The following is an 18,461-nucleotide window of genomic DNA, read 5'->3' on the forward strand; positions in this document are numbered from 1 at the left end:
ATCTTTAGTTACATAGTTCTTTAAGGTATAGGATAACTTGAAGCTAAATGACTCAGCATGAGTCATGTAAGTAATGGCTTTTGGTAAATTGTACTTGTACGAGGGCTTGTATGAGGAACATAATAAATTCTTCCTACTGGAGTAATAACATTTCAACTGAAGGGAGACCAGAAATAAAGGAATAATGTGATTTATTTTTAGTGGTGTGACACAGATGTATCTATTCCAGGGAAGAGGAATGGATAAGAATCTTCTTTTGATTTTGAAATAGAATAGAAAGGGTGCAGAGAACCACTGAGAAAGACCAGCCAATAAACTATTCTCCTAAATATGTTCAAAGGGATACAAAAGCTTTTAGAGACATCCAGTCCGAACTTATTCCACATAAAGGTGGAAGAAACATTGATTTGTCCTTGATGTAAATGCTTTCCATAAAGGTGAATCCACTTCTTAATGAAGTAGTCTCTTCAATTCTTAGCTAGGAATTTTTATCTTCTTTCATAGACTAGGTGAAAATCTATATCCATGTATTAATATCTACTTCAAATATATACCTTGTCCTTTTCTACAAATTTTAGGTCAAACTTGGAAAAGAATATTTTCAGTACTGAGGCTAATTTCCATTTATCTATGATAGTGAATGAAACTGAAAATATTAAATACCAACAACTAATGAGAGATATATCAATAACCTCAGATATGCAGATGACACCACCGTCATGGCAGAAAGTGAAAAAGAACTAAAGATCTTGCTGATAAAAGTGAAAGAGGCGAGTGAAAAGGAGGCTTAAAGCTCAACATTCAGAAAACTAAAATCATGGCATCCAGTCCCATCACTTCATGGCAAAGAGATGGGGAAACAGTGGAAACAGTGTCAGACTATTTTTCTGGGCTCCAAAATCTCTGCAGATGGTGATTGCAGCCATGATCTTAAAAGACGCTTAACCCTTGGAAGGAAAGTTATGACCAACCTAGACAGCATATTAAAAAGCAGAGACATTACTTTGCCTACAAAGTTTCGTCTAGTCAAGGCTATGGTTTTTCAGGTGGCCATGTAGGGATGTGAGAATTGGACTGTAAAGAAAGCTGAGTGCAGAAGAATTGATGCTTTTGAATTGTGGTGTTGGAGAAGACTCTTGAGAGTCCCTTGGACTGCAAGGAGGTCCAACCAGTCCATACTAAAGGAGATCAGTCCTGGGTGTTCATTGGAAGGACTGATGTTGAAGCTGAAACTCAAATACTTTGACCACCTCATGCAAAGAGCTGACTTATTGGAAAAGACCCTGATGCTGGGAAAGATTGAAGGCAGGAGGAGAAGGGGATGACAGAGGATGAGATAGTTGGATGGCATTACCAACTCAATGGACATGGGTTTGGGTGGACTCTGGGAGTTGGAGATGGACAAAGAGGCCTGGCATGGTGGGGTTCATGGGGTCACAAAGAGTCGGACATGACTGAGCAACTGAACTGAACTGAACTTATCATTCTAAAGCTTTATGATTTTTGTAGCTTTATGAGAGTAAAAGTTCTTAAAGGAGAAATACATAAAACTAGCATATTAATCGGAGAAGGCAATGGCACCTCACTCCAATGTTCTTGCCTGGAGAATCCCAGGGACGGGGGAGCCTGGTGAGCTGCCGTCTGTGGGGTCGCACAGAGTCGGACACGACTGACGTGACTTAGCAGCAGCAGCAGGAGCAGCAGCAGCCTATTCATATATAGTCAAGTTATGTCTTCAGTTTAATTGACATGTTTACAGTAACAGAGTATTTTCATTGATAGTCTTGGTTTATATGAAGAATCTTGGAGAGTTTTATTTCTTAAAACTATAAAATTATTGCTTGCCCAACATTATTTAGTGTGAAATACAACAATTTTTAAAGTTTTATAATTGAATATTTGGTCTCCTGTATTTGGTTTTCAAATTTGCCTACTATAAGTAAGTGTTCTGTTTAAAATAAAAATTGTGTTCTAAATGTTTAAACATTTGTATTGTTTCAAAAGTGGTTCATAATGGCCCAATGTGAGGGCCACATGCATTTGCCTTGATTGTCATGTTCAACAGTTGAAATGTATGAGAGGCAGAGAGTCATCTAGGTGATATTAGTGCTTCGATTAGGAAAGCATTAGGAAACCTTCTTTTGCAATTTGAAAACATCACTTTGAACACTTAGAACTGGCTATCCAGGACACAGATGCAAATGATGGTAAGATCAGAAGTCATGTTCTCCAGTAAACTCAAGTCCATACAAGCCTGTGAATCTTTCATAGCCAGGTAGAAGAAAGCTCTCCTAACTCTGAAATTCACTAGCCTTTAGGATTACAAAAATTTCAACTGAAAAAATTTAGATTGCTTAAGAATACCATGGAGTGCTTGTTTAAAACAGAGAATCCTTGACTCTTTTCAGAGCTGATAACTTGCTGTGAGACCTATAGCGTAGCACAAAACTCCAAACTCAGAAGGGCCTCTTACATTTATTTTAATGCTCTGTTTCTTTCTTAGTAATTTTATTTTGAAATAATGCTTTGTAAACGAAGTCCAGTGAGACAAGTGAGTATGTGCTTTACCAAAGAACATACATTTAATGTGTTTGCCTTCTAATTCTTATCACTATGGAATGCCATATCCATTCACATAGAGCATTTGTGATGCTCCATGACACAGAATTCTGCTTTGTGATGGCTGGGAATTCAGGCAGACTCAAATGAATACAGGGTTAGCATGTTACATCTACAAAATAAGCAGAGGAACAGGGAGCTCTGAGACAGGTTTATTCAGATTTCCTTTAAATCAGAATTTGCTTTCAATGTGAAGGCAGTTAAACTCTAAGAAACACGAACAATCAAGAAGCCCCATTATATCTTTTCCTACCTTTGCTACTTCCCTGTGTGTCCAACCACTTATGCTGAAAATAATGACGTGGGCAGAAAAGGAAAGATTAGACAATCCACAGCTTATTTTCTTTCTGTCCTTTCTTACTCATTGCTAAGCCTGAGGTAGAAAGTTCTGGCAGAATGTGTGCTTATCAGGAAATGAAATAACTATCAAGTTAGTTTCATGGAGAGTTTAGTATTTCTAAACTAAAGGTTGAAATACATTAATGTGTACCATATTCACTAAAATTAGGAATTGCGTAAGTTAAGTAATTCCATATACAGATTAAATGTGTTTTAAACTGGCATTACACAATATAAAAATAAATACAAAATTCATGCTACTTTAAATTTTTATTTCTTATTTATTTGAAACAACATTAAATAGCAAACAGCAAATATGGCAAGATGAGCGAGAAGGCCAACAGCACAAGGAAAATGGGATTATATTTTTCTGTTTAATGGCACGTTCTTCCTTCTTTTTAAACAAGAGCACACATGTTTTCATTTTGCACTAGACACTGAAAATTACTATTTCAGTTGGTGTAGAATAGATTTGGACACCTGCATCTTTAACAAGCTGTGATGCTTTTAAATATAGAACATACTATCCCTATACCTCTCTTTTGATTCTTGTGAAATATACATTGTATTATTATTTGTATTTACATGAATATAGCTCTGATCACATAAGATTGCAAGGTTCATTGAGGTTAAATATATGAAATACTTCAGGTATTCTGCAGTGTTTAGCTGCCTGTCGTCCATTGGGCATCTTTTTAGAAAACATTTGTTATATAGTAAAATTATATAAAGAGATACCTGACAATCGTCAAATGAAGTAAGAGTAGATAAAACAATTTACCAATAAGATTGCATTTATAAAAAAAAAAAAAGGTCCACTGTGGCTGTCACGACTTACTTTTGCATGAAAAAGTGAAAGCCGCTCAGGCGTGTCCCACTCTTTGTGACCCCATGGGGATTTTCCAGGGAAGAATACTGGAATGGGTAACCATTCCCTTCTCCAGGGGATCTTCCCACCCCAGGGATTGAACCCAGGTCTCCTGCACTACCTGTGGCTTCTTTACCAGCTGAGTTTTTTGCAGAGTATCCATTAAAATAAGTGTTAAGATGAGTCATTTCCATATACAAATTGTAAACATAAAATATTTCTCCAATTATTCATAATTAAAATAAATGATTGAATATATAGGGGCTTTCTTGATGACTGAGATGGTAAAGGATGTGCCTGCAACGCAGGAGACCTGGGTTTGATCCCTGGGTCGGGAAGATCCCCTGGAGAAGGAAATGGCAACCCACTCCAGAACTCTTGCCTGGAGAATCCCATGGACGGAGGAGACTGGAAAACTACAGTCCATGGGTCTCAGAGAGTCAGACATGCTGAGCGATTATCACTTTCACTTTCATAGAATACATAGTAGATTCATGCTTTAAAACAAGATTTTATGAAATAATTTTACTTACACAGATGTTTTTCTAGTGAAAACTCACTGTATTAAACAATTATTGGCTGAACTCTTCTCTGAGAGAAAAAACAAGGGAGCCAAGTTCCATCCTCCGGGCTGTAGCCTGCTTTCCTATCTACAAACTGCAGTGCAGAACTGGAGAAAAACATGTTAAGTTTCCAAATAATTTAATCACTGTATGGTCGCCCCCCCCCCAAAAAAAAAATCTTTCTTATGAAGTTTAAAATATGCCAGTCCCCCTTGAAATCTTTCTTATGAGGTTTAAAATATGCATCTTATCTTTTAATTTAAATTATATTTATCTTCACTTTTAAATTAAGCCAAAATGCCCTGGAAAGACTGAGGGGAAGATTCTGACCATTGCTAAGATGTTAAGATGTTAAAACATTATTAAAACAGGCCTACTAATTTTTAGAAAATAAGTATTTAATAATTGGAATTGAATACATTCAAAACCAGTGGCTACCTGAGCCACCTGTAAGACTGAACTTCTTCTTCTTTTTTTTTTTTTGTAAAACAAGTGCACAAAACAAGGGTAATTTAGTTAGGAGTTTTACCTTCTAATCTTACAGAATGAAGTCTCTAGGGAGTCTCTAAGTCTCTTACAAATGAGAAAGTGTGAAGTTATTCATAAATTCAGCAGCCCTTTTAAAAAATGTGTAATAAAGCATTTTATGTATGAATGCTCCAGAGGGTATAATCATTGAATACTTATTAAAGCTTACATATGGGCCTTAGTCCTGTGAAAAAGGTGATCTGAGTAATAACAGGTTGTTGGGTAGGAAGAGCTCAAATACTTCTAAGTATTTGAGGCCAATTATCTGAAAACTCAGGAGGACTTCAATGGTACCTCGTAATTACTCATTTGGAGCGGTAAGTCAGTTAGGTTAAAAATCCCTATTTAAATGCTGTCATAAATATGGTTGGTCAAGGTAGATGAGAGCAAGTTTGCGCCTGCAGGTGTGCTGTCTGTTAACAGGCCCAAGCCAGAGACCCCAATCAGCTTCTACAGTCCTGAGAAAACTGTGCTATTTTATTCGGAACTTTTTTTTTTTTCCCCAGAAAACATAATTTGGAGCAATGTAGAAGGAAATGGCAACCCACTCCAGTATTCTTGGCTGGAGAATCCCATGGACGGAGGAGCCTGGTAGGCTACAGCCCACGGGGTCACAAAGAGTCGGACACAGCTGATTGACTTCACTTTCACTTTCTTTTCTTTTCACTCTGCCTTTCATAAATCTTTGACGTCATAGGTTTCCTCTCTTGATCTAAGACTGCATTTTCTGTGGTAGTACTTTCATTAGTGTAATCAACTAGTTTTGAAGTTGTAATGGGATTTTGTCAAGTTACTTGACATCCTTGGACAGTAGTTTCTTCTGTGTGTAGAGTGTGAGTGAATTGCACCACAGAGGATTTTGAGTAAAGGTTTATGCAAATGAGCATATTTTGCAAAGCTTATGCTCCATAATATGCTGAGCTTCATTGCTCAGTCGTGTCTGACTCTGCAACTCTATGGACTGCAGCCCTTCAGGCTCCTCTGTCCATGAGATTCTCCAGGCAAGAAAACTGGAGTGGGTTGCCAGGACCTCCTACAGAAGATCTTCCCAACCCAGGGATCGAACCCAGGTATCCTGTGTTTACCATCTGAGCCACCAGGGAAAGGGATTCTGCTGGTCCAAATTATCCATAATAATAACATTCATTGTAGTTTAAAATTAAGAAATTGTGATAAGGAAAAGCTTTACATTCTGATAATTTAATAGGATGTTTTTCTTATTGTCTATCAATACAGACTTTTGAAAAAATATGTACATTTTAAAATGTGTTGCCTTTAATATATGTCTTATTGGTGCTAAAAATCTGGAAAAAGACTTTAGAGCCAATTTGTTGAAAAGCTTGACATGGCATTTTGTGAACATCATGGAAGATAAAGTTCATGGGGGGGAAAATTGGTCATAAATATCTGAGATGATCTGAAGTAATAAAAACACTGATGAATCCATCACTGTGCTCCCCGGCCTGTGAAGGAGAGCTGGGTAGTCGTATAGAATGTTGTCTTGCACCCATACTTCCATTACTATTGAAAACGAAGGTAGTGACCTTGTCCACAGTGGACATACGCGTTTCTCCTTGCTTAATAAGAATCTGATATTTAGGTTGCGATGTTCAGGACTATCTCAGGGGAGAATGAGATTTCAGTACTTGCTATTCACATTCCCTTAACTCCTTGCATCCGCACATCTAAGCACAGTATGTGAACTTGCTTTTTACTTACATGTGTCTGCTCTTGCGTGTGTGTATGCAAAGTGTCCAGTTCAATAGTTCATTATAAGAGAACTTTATGTATTTAAAATTTCTTTCATTGCTATCCTAATTAAAAAAAAAATCTCTGACTCTCAAAATAGACTGATAATGATCTAACGATAGTTCAATGTGATATTATGCTCCCCTTGCAAGTTTTATATAGCCAAACAGCTTTGATCATTATTTCCAAAGTCAGCAAAGTTTTCTCTTTTTTTAAACTTTTTATTTGATACTGGAATATAGCTGATTAACAGTTTTGATAGTTTCCAGTGCACAGCAGTGCAACTCAGCCATACATATACACATATATCCATTTTTCCCCCAAACTTCCCTACCATCTGGACTACCAAATAACACTGAGCAGAGTTCCCTGTGCTACAGAGCAAGTGAAGTCTTCTGACATGAGAAATGTGTTATGCTTCTAATACCTCATCTGAACCTTCGCTTTACTGTTCATCTTTTATCCTATATTCATTTAATCATTCTAAAAACAACTTTTGATCAAAGATGAGCTGTTTCAAAAACTCTTACTTTGCTATTTCTGTTACTGTGGCCCTTCACTTCATTGCATGGAGCAAATGGATGAGAAAGGACATCTTAAAAAAACCCTGTTCACTGTTGACTGGTACACAAATACGTCCAGTCAATAAAAATCTAGAAACAGCTTTTAGGGGCTAAAGAAACATCAGTGTGAACAAATATGACATGCTAGACTTTCCATATAAAATGAAACAGCCCAACAAGCATTTCGCTCTCTCCCCACTTTCATAACCCTGATAATTTTTCCAGGCACCATTTGATGCTACTAAATATATATTTACTCTATAACTATCCAGAACAAAGGAATATGGGAGGTAATATTGTTGATACATGAAGTACAAGACATTCTCACTTGCCCTTCCCCAGTTGTGCTGGCAGTTGCTGACAGTTGTAAAAACTTGTTGTTGTCATAAGCAGAGACAACCCAAAGGCACGCAGGGAATAAATGTATGCTATAATAATAACAAGGTGCCACTTTAAAAAATATTTCTTTTCAGCTTAGGGCTACATTTAAACCTTCAGGTACAGTTCATGAAACTTATAATGTGGGAGAGTTAGTGCTGGTAGCGTCTTTGAAAGTCTCTAGGGAAAAAGACTCTGAGATATTGTTATCATTATTACCATCTTGCTAACTGAATCACAGTTAGTGCCTTGGTTACTACACCTAAGGGAATGACTGACTACCCTCTAGGTTGAAATAGAGGACAAAATGAGATTCTTTCATTGTAGGGAGGTGGAAAAAATTCAGGACGCACAAAGGAAAAGACATTCTATTCAACGTCAGTCTTTTAAAATGAGAGAACTAAATTAATCAGAATCAGTCCTCTACTTGGCCATATAAATTCATTGAGCATACATTTCAACTAAAATAAATGCACGTGACAATTTTTGCAGAATTAAATACATTTTTCCTTCTAGAACATACTCATGCTTTGCTTTCATAGAAATGCAAAAACAAAAGCCAAATGAAAGAGGCAAGATCTCATGCCAAAGCAGAGCTGCGCTTGGAAACGAGAGGTGGATGTGCCACAGTCTGCATTATTTTTTTTTTCCCTCTCTCAGTCACTTGAGCTGTAAAATTGTAAGATGCCGTTGAAGTAATTCAGTCAAATAAAGTAGAAGTAATATTGATGAAAATGCTTTCATTTTTACTGACTCCTGAATATTAAAGTGTAAATATGTAGACTTCCTTCAAACCCTGTAGATGGAACTAAATGTTCCAACTTTAAATATCTGGAAAGAAAATATAAACTGTATGTTACACTTGAACCTGAAATACACTGTGTTTTGATGACACACTGAGCCCTTTGATAATGACCTATTTTGCTCAGCAATTATTTTTTATTCCTTTTCCTTATGTAGCTAATTTTTGTATTTGATCCCTATGTGGCCCTCATTTATTTTTAAACTAATTGTTAAGTGACTTGTCCGTTTGAAGTAGTTCACTGTGGATTGGGCAGATGAAAACTTTCTCCTCAAAGTCAAACCTGGCCTGTGATTTTGCATTTCTGTGCTAAATTACCTTGGTCTGAGAAATGGTTCAAAGATGACAGTGCCACTGGGACAGTCTTCTCAAGTACTTTCCAACTAATTATTAATGATATGGACTTTTAAAACGCTGGAAATATGTTTAAAAATAAACTGGGATGCTTTCTACGAAGGTACAGGAAAGAGAGATTTTAACTGAAAGAGGTGACCACTGACGTTAAGTATAAACCAGGAAAATAAAGGAGACTGTCCTTGATCATTTACTCAGCACTGGAGGCAATAATCAGTTTCCTCAAATCAGTTACACCACTGAAGAGTGATGGCAGAGAGCAGACGCTTTATCAGCAAACCTGTGTATTTCGTATTAGTTTGTCTCTTTGTATTTTTAGACATAAATCTTTACCATAGAGCTTATGTTCAGACAATGTTCTCTCCTCCCTCCAGGTGTGGAAACACAGTAGGATTTGAGGATTTTGAGCACCTGAGGGAAAAATTGTAATGTGAGTAAAAATTTATATTATTATGTTATAAGAAGTTTTATACTTTAAAAAATATACATCTTTACTTCAGTCAATAGAGTGTTTGGACAATTTAGAAAAAAATGGTATAAACTGTATCGAATTACATTTTATATCATATGTAGATATTAATGTGGATAGCTGGGAATACTGATCAGTTTTATAATGCATACTTGTGCAGATATGTTTTATGTATTGTGTAGATATTATTGGCGAGCAGTGGCACAAACACGTCTATTTTACAGCTCTTCATATCGAATCAAGAATGCGATATTTTGACTCATGCCAGATTAGAAACAGCAATATTTTCTGTTGATTTTCTCAGCGAACACTCATATTTCCTGTTTTGAAAGCTGTCATAGTGAACTTAACATCAAAGTTTTCAGATAATGTATTTTCCAACATTATTTCAGACTAGCATTTTCACTGTGTTTTATCTAATACTGAATAAATATAAACTTCTTAATGATATGGAGTAAGGATAAAGAGGACATGAAACCTGTTGATTGCAATATGAATTTAGCTCTCAACAAGCATGTCCCTGAGAAACACAAAACAATAGAAATGAGATCACAGAATATCTCTATTTTCTTATCTTCAGTCTATTTCAAATTGATAGATAACACAATGCCAAGCTATAAATAGTTCATATAGTGAGAAACGCTTGAATTGCATAGGACCATGGCTGATGAATTTTATTGTATAAAATGTGACTCAGTTTTGTTCTTCTAGTTAACTTGAAGGCCATCACAAAACAGTAAATATAAAAAGACTTGAGACATTACTAAATATCAACTGTAGTTGGTAGTTATACCAACTATATTTATCTCAAGCTTGATGCAAGTTATATGACCAAGTAACCAGGTGTACAGTAGGAAGGATCCACTTCCATTTTAAAAGTGACTTGTTAAAATAATCATTTGTTTGATAAATTTATAATATGTTGAAGGCAAAACCATCTAATTGAATATGAGTTTGCCAATCATGAAAGATACACCACACCCATTTAAAAGCTTTATAAAGTAATAATTTTGTCACTTAAAAATTTAGTAGTAAGTATGTGTATTATGTGTGTGTGGGTACGTATCTCTCTCCATAATAGACTGCTTAAAATGTCTACACAGATATCAAACTTATGATTGTACTTTTTAATTGTTTTATTTGGTTTCATTACAGTGTGCTATTGTGTGCATTTTATAGTTACTGGAGGCCTAATCCTTGCTTTGTCTACTGTGCTGTACATGGAATAGTCATATTGGGTAATTTGTATATATTTGTTCCTCTCATGCCATATAGTTGCTTGCTAAAATTATACATTTAATGTTTGCTTGAGCCATTAAGTTTTGTGAGTGCTTTCTTGTTGAAAGTCATTATTATAATATGTGGATATTATCCTATCATTTCCATCCCTGAATGGAGGATATCATTATGAGAATTTTCCAATGGATGATCTAAAGAAAAAATTTGATTATTTTTGTTTGAAGGAAATGCAAAAAGATTTGCATTCCCAAGTGATGGATATCACTGATGTATAAAATTGTGTCTTACTTTTGCTTTATTTGAGATATTATTTTGGTCTCAAAAAATGCAATTTTCAAAAGTAAAGTAAAAACTATTTATCTACATCAATAGATATGTGTTGTGATTAGTAGACCGTTCAAAAACTAGTGACTTTATTTCCTAATGACCAAGGTTAGAGAAGGCAACAAAGTATATGCTAAATATTTCAGTAATCTAGCATGTACAAAACTAGATGTTTGGAAACCAGAATCGCACATGATTCTACACATATTATCAAATGGCATTGTATATTTAACTTCAGCTCAAATATGTTGTTAATACTCTTTGTGTTGAAAGTATTAAGTTCAAACAAGTATTTATATACTATAATCAACAATCTAGTCAGATGTTTAAATTGTCAGAAGTCAATTAGCAGTGGCCTACCATATGTTTGAATTTTGACTGTAAGTAAACTACCATCCCCAAGAAAAAGAAATGCAAAAAGGCATAATGGTTGTCTAAGGAGGCCTTACAAATAGCTGTGAAAAGAAGAGTAGCTAAAGGCAAAGGAGAAAAGGAAAGATAAACACATTTGAATGCAGAGTTCCAAAGAATAGCAAGGAAGGATAAGAAAGCCTTCCTAAGTGATCCTCAGTGATTGTTAGAGGAAAACAATAGAGTGGGAAAGACTAGAGATCTCTTCAAGAAAATTAGAGACACCAAGGGAACATTTTATGCAACGATGGGCACAATAAAGGACAGAAATGGTTTGGACCTAACAGAGCAGAAGGTATTAAGAGCTGGTAAGAATACACAGAACTATACAAAAAATATCTTCATGACCCAGATAACCAGGATGGTATGATCACTCATCTAGAGCCAGACATCCTGGAATGTGAAGTCATGGGCCTTAGGAAGCATCTCTACAAACAAAGCTAGTGGAGGTGATGGAATTCCAGCTGAGCTATATCAAATCCTAAAAGATGATGCTGTGAAAGTGCTGCACTCAATATGCCATCAAATTTGGAAAACTCAGCAGTGGCCACATGATTGGAAAAGGTCAGTTTTCATTCCAGTCCTAAAGAAAGGCAATGCCAAAGACTGTTCAAACTACTTCACAATTGTACTCATCTCACACACTAGTAAATAATGCTCAAAATTCTCCAAGCTAGACTTCAACTGTATGTGAACCGAGAACTTCCAGATGTTCAAGCTGGATTTAGAAAAGGCAGAGGAACCAGAGATCAAATTGCCAACATCTATCAGATCATAAAAAAGCAAGCAAATTCAAGAAAAACATTACATCTCCTTCACTGACTACACTAAAGCCTTTGACTGTGTGGATCACAATAAACTGTGGAAAATTCTTCAAGAGATGGGAATACCAGTCCACCTGACCTGCCTCCTGAGAAATCCGTATACAAGTAAAGAAGCAAACAGAACTGAACATGGAACAACAGACTGGTTCCAAATATGAAAAGGAGTACATCAAGGATGTATATTGTCACCCTGTTTATTTAACTTATATGCAGAGTACATCATGAGAAACGCTGGACAGGATGAAGCACAAGCTGGAATCAAGATTACTGGGAGATATATCAATAACCTCAGATACGCAGATGACACCACACTTATGGCAGAAAATGAAGAACTAAGGAGCCTCTTGATGAAAGTGAAAGAGGAGAGTGAAAAAGCTGCCTTAAAACTCAACATTCGGGAAACTAAAATCATAGCATCTGGTCTCATCACTTCATGGTAATTAGATGGGGAAACAGTGGAAATATTGACAGAATTTATTTATTTATTTATTTTGCTCCAAAATCACTATAGATGGTAACTGCAGCCATGGAATTAAAAGACGCTTATTCCATGGAAGAAAAGTTATGACCAACCTAGACAGCATGTTAAAAAGCAGAGACATTACTTTACCAACAAAGGTCCATCTAGTCAAAGCTATGGCTTTCCCAGTATTCATGTATGGATGTGAGAGTTGGACCACAGAGAAAGCTGAGTGCCGAAGAATTGATGCTTTTGAACTGTGGTGTTGGAGAAGACTCTTGAGAGTCCCTTGGACTGCAAGGAGATCCAACCAGTCCATTCTGAAGGAGATCAGTCCTGAATATTCATTGGAAGGACTGATGTTGAAGCTGAAACTCCAATACTTTGGCCACCTGATGGGAAGAACTGACTCATTGGAAAAGACCCTGATTCTGGGAAAGATTGAAGGTGGGAGGAGAAGGGGATGGCAGAAGATGAGATGGTTGAATGGCATCACCGACTCGGACATGAGTTTGGGTGGACTCCGGGAGCTGGTGATGGACAAGGGAGGCCTGGCGGTGCTGCCATCCATAGGGTTGCAGAGAGTCGGACACAACTGAGTGACTGAACTGAACTGAACTGAACTGAACTGAAAGAAACAATATCCTTTTAGGTAAATAGGAGATAATACTGGGACAGTATTTCTGCAAAATTTCAGTAAGTATTTACACACACACAGATACACACAGAAACATACTTTTATGGATCAACTACAATGGGCAGCTCTTGGTTAAATAAAGGCAAACAAATTTTGTTTTATTTTATTTTTTTACAACAAGAACTCTCATATACCAATACCACGATAATGTAAACTGTCTGAATCTAAGGTATGCATATATTAGGTAAGATATTCCAAAGTGAATTAGCCATAGAAACTGCTTTTTCATGGAAAATCATGCAGACATCGCATTCTCTGAAATCTTAAAGAAGTGATATAGATATGTTTATTGTCATTAAATCTGACTAGCACTCTGAAATCACATCTAATTTAAACTCTCATTAATATTTACCATGTTTTACCCCTTCAGTGTTGGTTCTGGACACCTTGCTCTCCTTCCCACTTGAATTCTTCCATTCACACGGGAAAGCAGATACAATATTTCTTTAAGGCAACTCACGAAAGAGGTGATTCATGCCAAGGGCTTTATCCCCTTATAATTCTGCTTTACAGTATGAGGCAAAGTTTGTTTGTTTTCTTTTTTTTGTTTTCTTTTTCCTTTTCCCTGGTAAAATGGAGGAAAATGAGCTTTTATTCAAGTCTGCTGCTGCTGCTGCTAAGTCACTTCAGTCGTGTCCATCTCTGTGCGACCCCAGAGATGGCAGCCCACCAGGCTCCCCTGTCCCTGGGATTCTCCAGACAAGAACACTGGAGTGGGTTGCCATTTCCTTCTCCAATGCAGGAAAGTGAAAAGTGAAAGTGAAGTCACTCAGTTGTGTCCGACTCCCAGCGACCCCATGGACTGCAGCCTACCAGGCTCCTCCATCCATGGGATTCGCCAGGCAAGAGTGCTGGAGTGGGATGCCATTGCCCTCTCCATATTCAAGTTAAATATGAGAAGTGTTTTGTTGGGAGGTAAGGTTCAATTTGGGGTAACAAAGGTCCCTCAGAGTACCCATGTTCCTGATGAAACTACCTCCCCCCCAGCTTTGACATTCCTCACATCAAGACTGAAGGTGGGGGCATCTGAGAATCCCCCAAGCATATGGTGAGACCACTTCTGATCGCCAACCCTTCTTGTTCCAGAACCAAACTTTTAAAATATCGTTCCATAGAAGACCATAACCGGAGCTGATTATCACATTCTGTAAAGAAACAATAAAAGCTAATCCAAATACGCTCTGTACCCTCATTTATGTCAGTATCCTAAGTAGCCCAAGACTCTGAGGTCTCCCGTAGTCATCTAAATTCTTGAAGACACAAGGCTCTGTGTATCCACTGAGATAACTCATCCTCTCACAGTGTAAACTCTTAACGGTGATCACTGAACAAAGAAAAGTCCCTCTACCTTCCTTGTGTCTGAATGTTTCTGCCACTTCTTGTTCTAACTGAAATCTAGCCATCTAAGTATACTGTGTCCACAGTAGGACTCTCTAGTAGTCTTTCACTCACACCCCAAGAAGCAGCAGTCCAGGAGTTGGGATACATTTTCATCTCTCCTCGAAACACGCAAGCAGATGAACAACTTGTTTAAATTGTATCAGGGAAAATTGTGAATGTGAAGGTTTTCCTAATGATTGGGAACACCTACTGAAAAACATCACTGATGTTTTATCAACTTGTTTACTACCTTCCTTCCGCCAGTGCTTTTACTTTTTATTCTTTGTGTCATCAATCAATATCTATATAGATAATCTATGCGACACATTATAATTTTAGTTTTGTACTTGCACACCTCCAATAATTTTCGTCTACAATTCACTTCAATCACCCATTCCATCATCACTCTATCTAAACATTATCATTACCAATTTCTGGACCACCTCCAAAATCTTAATTAAAGCTAACACACCTCATATTTTCACATTAAAATATGAACTCTTCAAGAACTCTAACTCTCCATGTTATTTGATTCTGCCATGACCTCTACCCACTGAAACCAGTAATTTTTTGTTGATCTCCTTACTTTTGAAGTTACCAACATACATGCTAATCCTCACTCTAAATATGACTACAGAAGCTTGAGACTGCCCTCAAAGACACATACTGCATTTCCCTACAGCATGTTTTCCTTGTCTTTTCTCTTTGCTAACAATTTTTCTCCTCCTCCACCCAAACCAATGGCTATCAGCAGTATTTAGAACTGCATTTGATTTCAGGGTACCAAAAAGAAAAAATACATTGGACTAATTTTATCAGTATCCTTACTCAGTGAGTGAAAGTGAAAGTCATTCATTCATGTCTGACTCTTTGCAACCATGCAACTTTACAGTCCATGGAATTCTCCAGGCCAGAATGGGTAGCCTTTCCCTTCTCCAGGGCATCTTCCCAACCCAGGGATTGAGCCCAGGTCTGCAAACATTGCAGGCAGATTCTTTATCAGCTGAGCCACAAGGGAAGCCCAAGAATACCCAGTTTGACTCTATTGAAACTACTGTTTTCAATGTCACCACATACCTCTATCTTGAGGTATTCAGTGGCATATTTTCACTATCTTATCTCAGTTTGTTTCATCTTGTCTGACGTTCTAAGTCTGCAAAAGCATATAATCAATCTCTCTTCAAACACTTGTTCACTGAGTTACTGAGACTTATATTTGTGTGTATGTTTTTATACCTAACTAGCCATTGTTACAGAGAAGGCAATGGCACCCCACTCCAGTACTCTTGCCTGGAAAATCCCATGGACGGAGGAGCCTGGTGGGCTGCAGTCCATGGGGTCGCTGAGGGTCGGACACGACCGAGCGACTTCACTTTCACTTTTCACTTCCATGCATTGGAGAAGGAAATGGCAACCCACTCTAGTGTTCTTGCCTGGAGAATCCCAGGGACAGGGGAGCCTGGTGGGCTACGGTCCATGGGGTCGCTGAGGGTCGGACACAACTGAGCAACTTCACTTTCACTTTTCACTTCCATGCATTGGAGAGGGAAATGGCAACCCACTCCAGTGTTCTTGCCTGGAGAATCCCAGGGATGGGGGAGCCTGGTGGGCTGCCGTCTATGGGGACGCACAGTCAGACACGACTGAAATGACTTAGCTTAGCCATTGTTATCAGTTATTTTTACTGGATTATTCTTTTCATGGTTCTAAAAGTTGGAGACCACTCCAACTTTCTGGTGAAGAATCTTTTCTCCTGTCCTTCTGTAATCATAACCATATCACTTGATTTTAGTTACTATACATAAAATGATGACACACAAATCTGTGATAACAGCTTCAGCTTTTCCCTTGAAATAAAGATTTCCATATCCAATTGACTTACTGATATTTCTACATGGATCTTACTAGAAACCTCAGGCATAATATACCCCAAACTAAACTTTTGATTACTCAAAACCATGCCTCCTATGGTATACCACATTTCAGTAAATATTATAATCATTCACTCAGCTGTTCAAGCCAAAAAGCCTAGAGTTATCCTATAACTCTCTGTTATAGTCATGTTCTCTATTTAGCGTTAGAAAATACTTCAGTTCCACCTTCAGAAGATGTCCTGAATCTGATCACTACTTATCTGTACTTCCTCCACTGTCACTTTTATCCAGGCTCCATCACTTCTTGCCTTTATTTTACAATAAAGCCTTTACTTGCAGCTATGCTTCTATTCTTATGCTTTCATTATATTTATTGTACAGTCTTTTAAGACATAAGTCAGATCATGTTTCTTGCCAGCTTAATATCCTCCAGTGGCTTCTTGCTGGGTGACTGTATCAGCAAGTGTGAATAGCAGGTACATATTGGTGAATAGATCAGATAGAGACATAATTTAGCCACATTAAATAGGATTTGTATATCTAAATGATTTGTAGAGAAGTCAGTAGAGTCAGAATTCACTGTAGAAGGAGGAGAATCACAATGCAAGAGGTTTGACCAGAAGCTGTAGGGTCATAGAAATCTGCCAAGCTGAAATTTTAAATGTCAGTGAAAGACTTGGAGTCGTAGCACACCTCCGGGATGTTTAACCATTTTCGATGAGGCTTATAGCTACATGAAGCTGGAGCAGCCCAGCGTACAATCTTTTAGGATACTTGTCTCTGTTCATTCGCCTGGGCCAGAGTTATCACTTCATTCTTAGAAATATATTTGCCAGAGTATAGTATATAACCTTTAGGTATAAACAAAATTTCTCATCTTTAGACTTTTTATCTAACAGCTTACTCTGTCTTTCCTTAACCAAGCTGAGGAAGTGGGCTTGGTTGTCCTCCAAACTCATCTGAAATCATACTCCAGGATTTATCTAGCACTTGCCATCACGCTTAAAATAGAATCTAAATTCTCTACTAATGCCTGTAAAATCCAGCTAAATCTAGTCCCTGACTGCCTCTCCAAACACACTTATTACCACCTTCACCTTTTTTTTTTTTTTTTTTTTTTTACCGTGCATCAGATACCATGGCTTCTGACCTTATGTTTAAACATGCTGTCAACTCCCTGGTGTCAGAATTCTGTATGTTCTATTCTCTGTACTATCATGCTTTTCCTTTAGAAATCCAAAAGGGATTACCCCTCACTTCATTAGGTTTTGGCTCATTGTCAGTTCCTCAGAGAGACCTCCTATTCCCAATCTGAAAGGTGAGCCCACTTCCCTCTAGGTTCCACTGCTTCAATTTTTCTTCATAGCACTTGTTAGTTTTTGAGACTTTTCTTGTTTATTTGTTAGTTTTGCTAAATGAATGAAAAATAATTTATGTAATTAAGTGTATGTGTGTATTTACCTGAAATGTCAAAGTATAAGAAAAAATTTAATAACAAATCCCTGTTAAGCTTTTAGTTTAACTGAGAAAGCTTATAGGCTTTCTGTTGTTTCACTTCATGTTCTAATGAGTATCACAATTAAGTGTTGCTTTAATTAAAAAACAGTTTAAATATATGTAACCAAAGTAGTTTACCCTGCCAGATTATGCTGACACATTAGTAATTTCAAATTCATTCATCTAAAATGGAAATCAGCATTATATTTAATGCTGATTTTATATTATATTTTATATCATTAATTTTATATTATATTTTCATAATTGTATATTATTTTTATATATTATTAATTTTATAGTATATTTAATTAATTAAAAGATTATTTGGCTTGAAAAACTCAAATGAAAACACTCCCAAGAACTAAGAGAATAAGGACTCTTAAGATGGAGATGTCAGCTTTTTTCTGATATTTGTGTTTTCAACTGAGGAGCAATTCTTCCTCTGTCTCACCTTTGGGGAATCAAAAATGAGAACTCAACAAGAAAAAAAAGAGTGTGATAGTGTGTGTTGTTTGCTCTTGAA

The 18,461-nt window shown here is 37.0% G+C and overlaps 1 long non-coding RNA gene across 2 annotated transcripts in view; it reads left to right on the forward strand.

Annotated features, from left to right (window-relative positions):
* The window catches only part of LOC138440551 (uncharacterized), a 460,131-nt gene that overhangs the window by 151,698 nt on the left and 289,972 nt on the right, over positions 1-18,461 (forward strand). For both annotated transcript variants that reach the window (XR_011257076.1, XR_011257077.1), the window contains exon 3: positions 9,138-9,193. This is a non-coding gene — a long non-coding RNA (uncharacterized lncRNA). The remainder of the gene's footprint in view (positions 1-9,137; positions 9,194-18,461) is intronic.

Source organism: Ovis canadensis, chromosome 5 (genome assembly GCF_042477335.2).
Source record: "Ovis canadensis isolate MfBH-ARS-UI-01 breed Bighorn chromosome 5, ARS-UI_OviCan_v2, whole genome shotgun sequence".
NCBI classification, from domain to species: domain Eukaryota; kingdom Metazoa; phylum Chordata; class Mammalia; order Artiodactyla; family Bovidae; genus Ovis; species Ovis canadensis.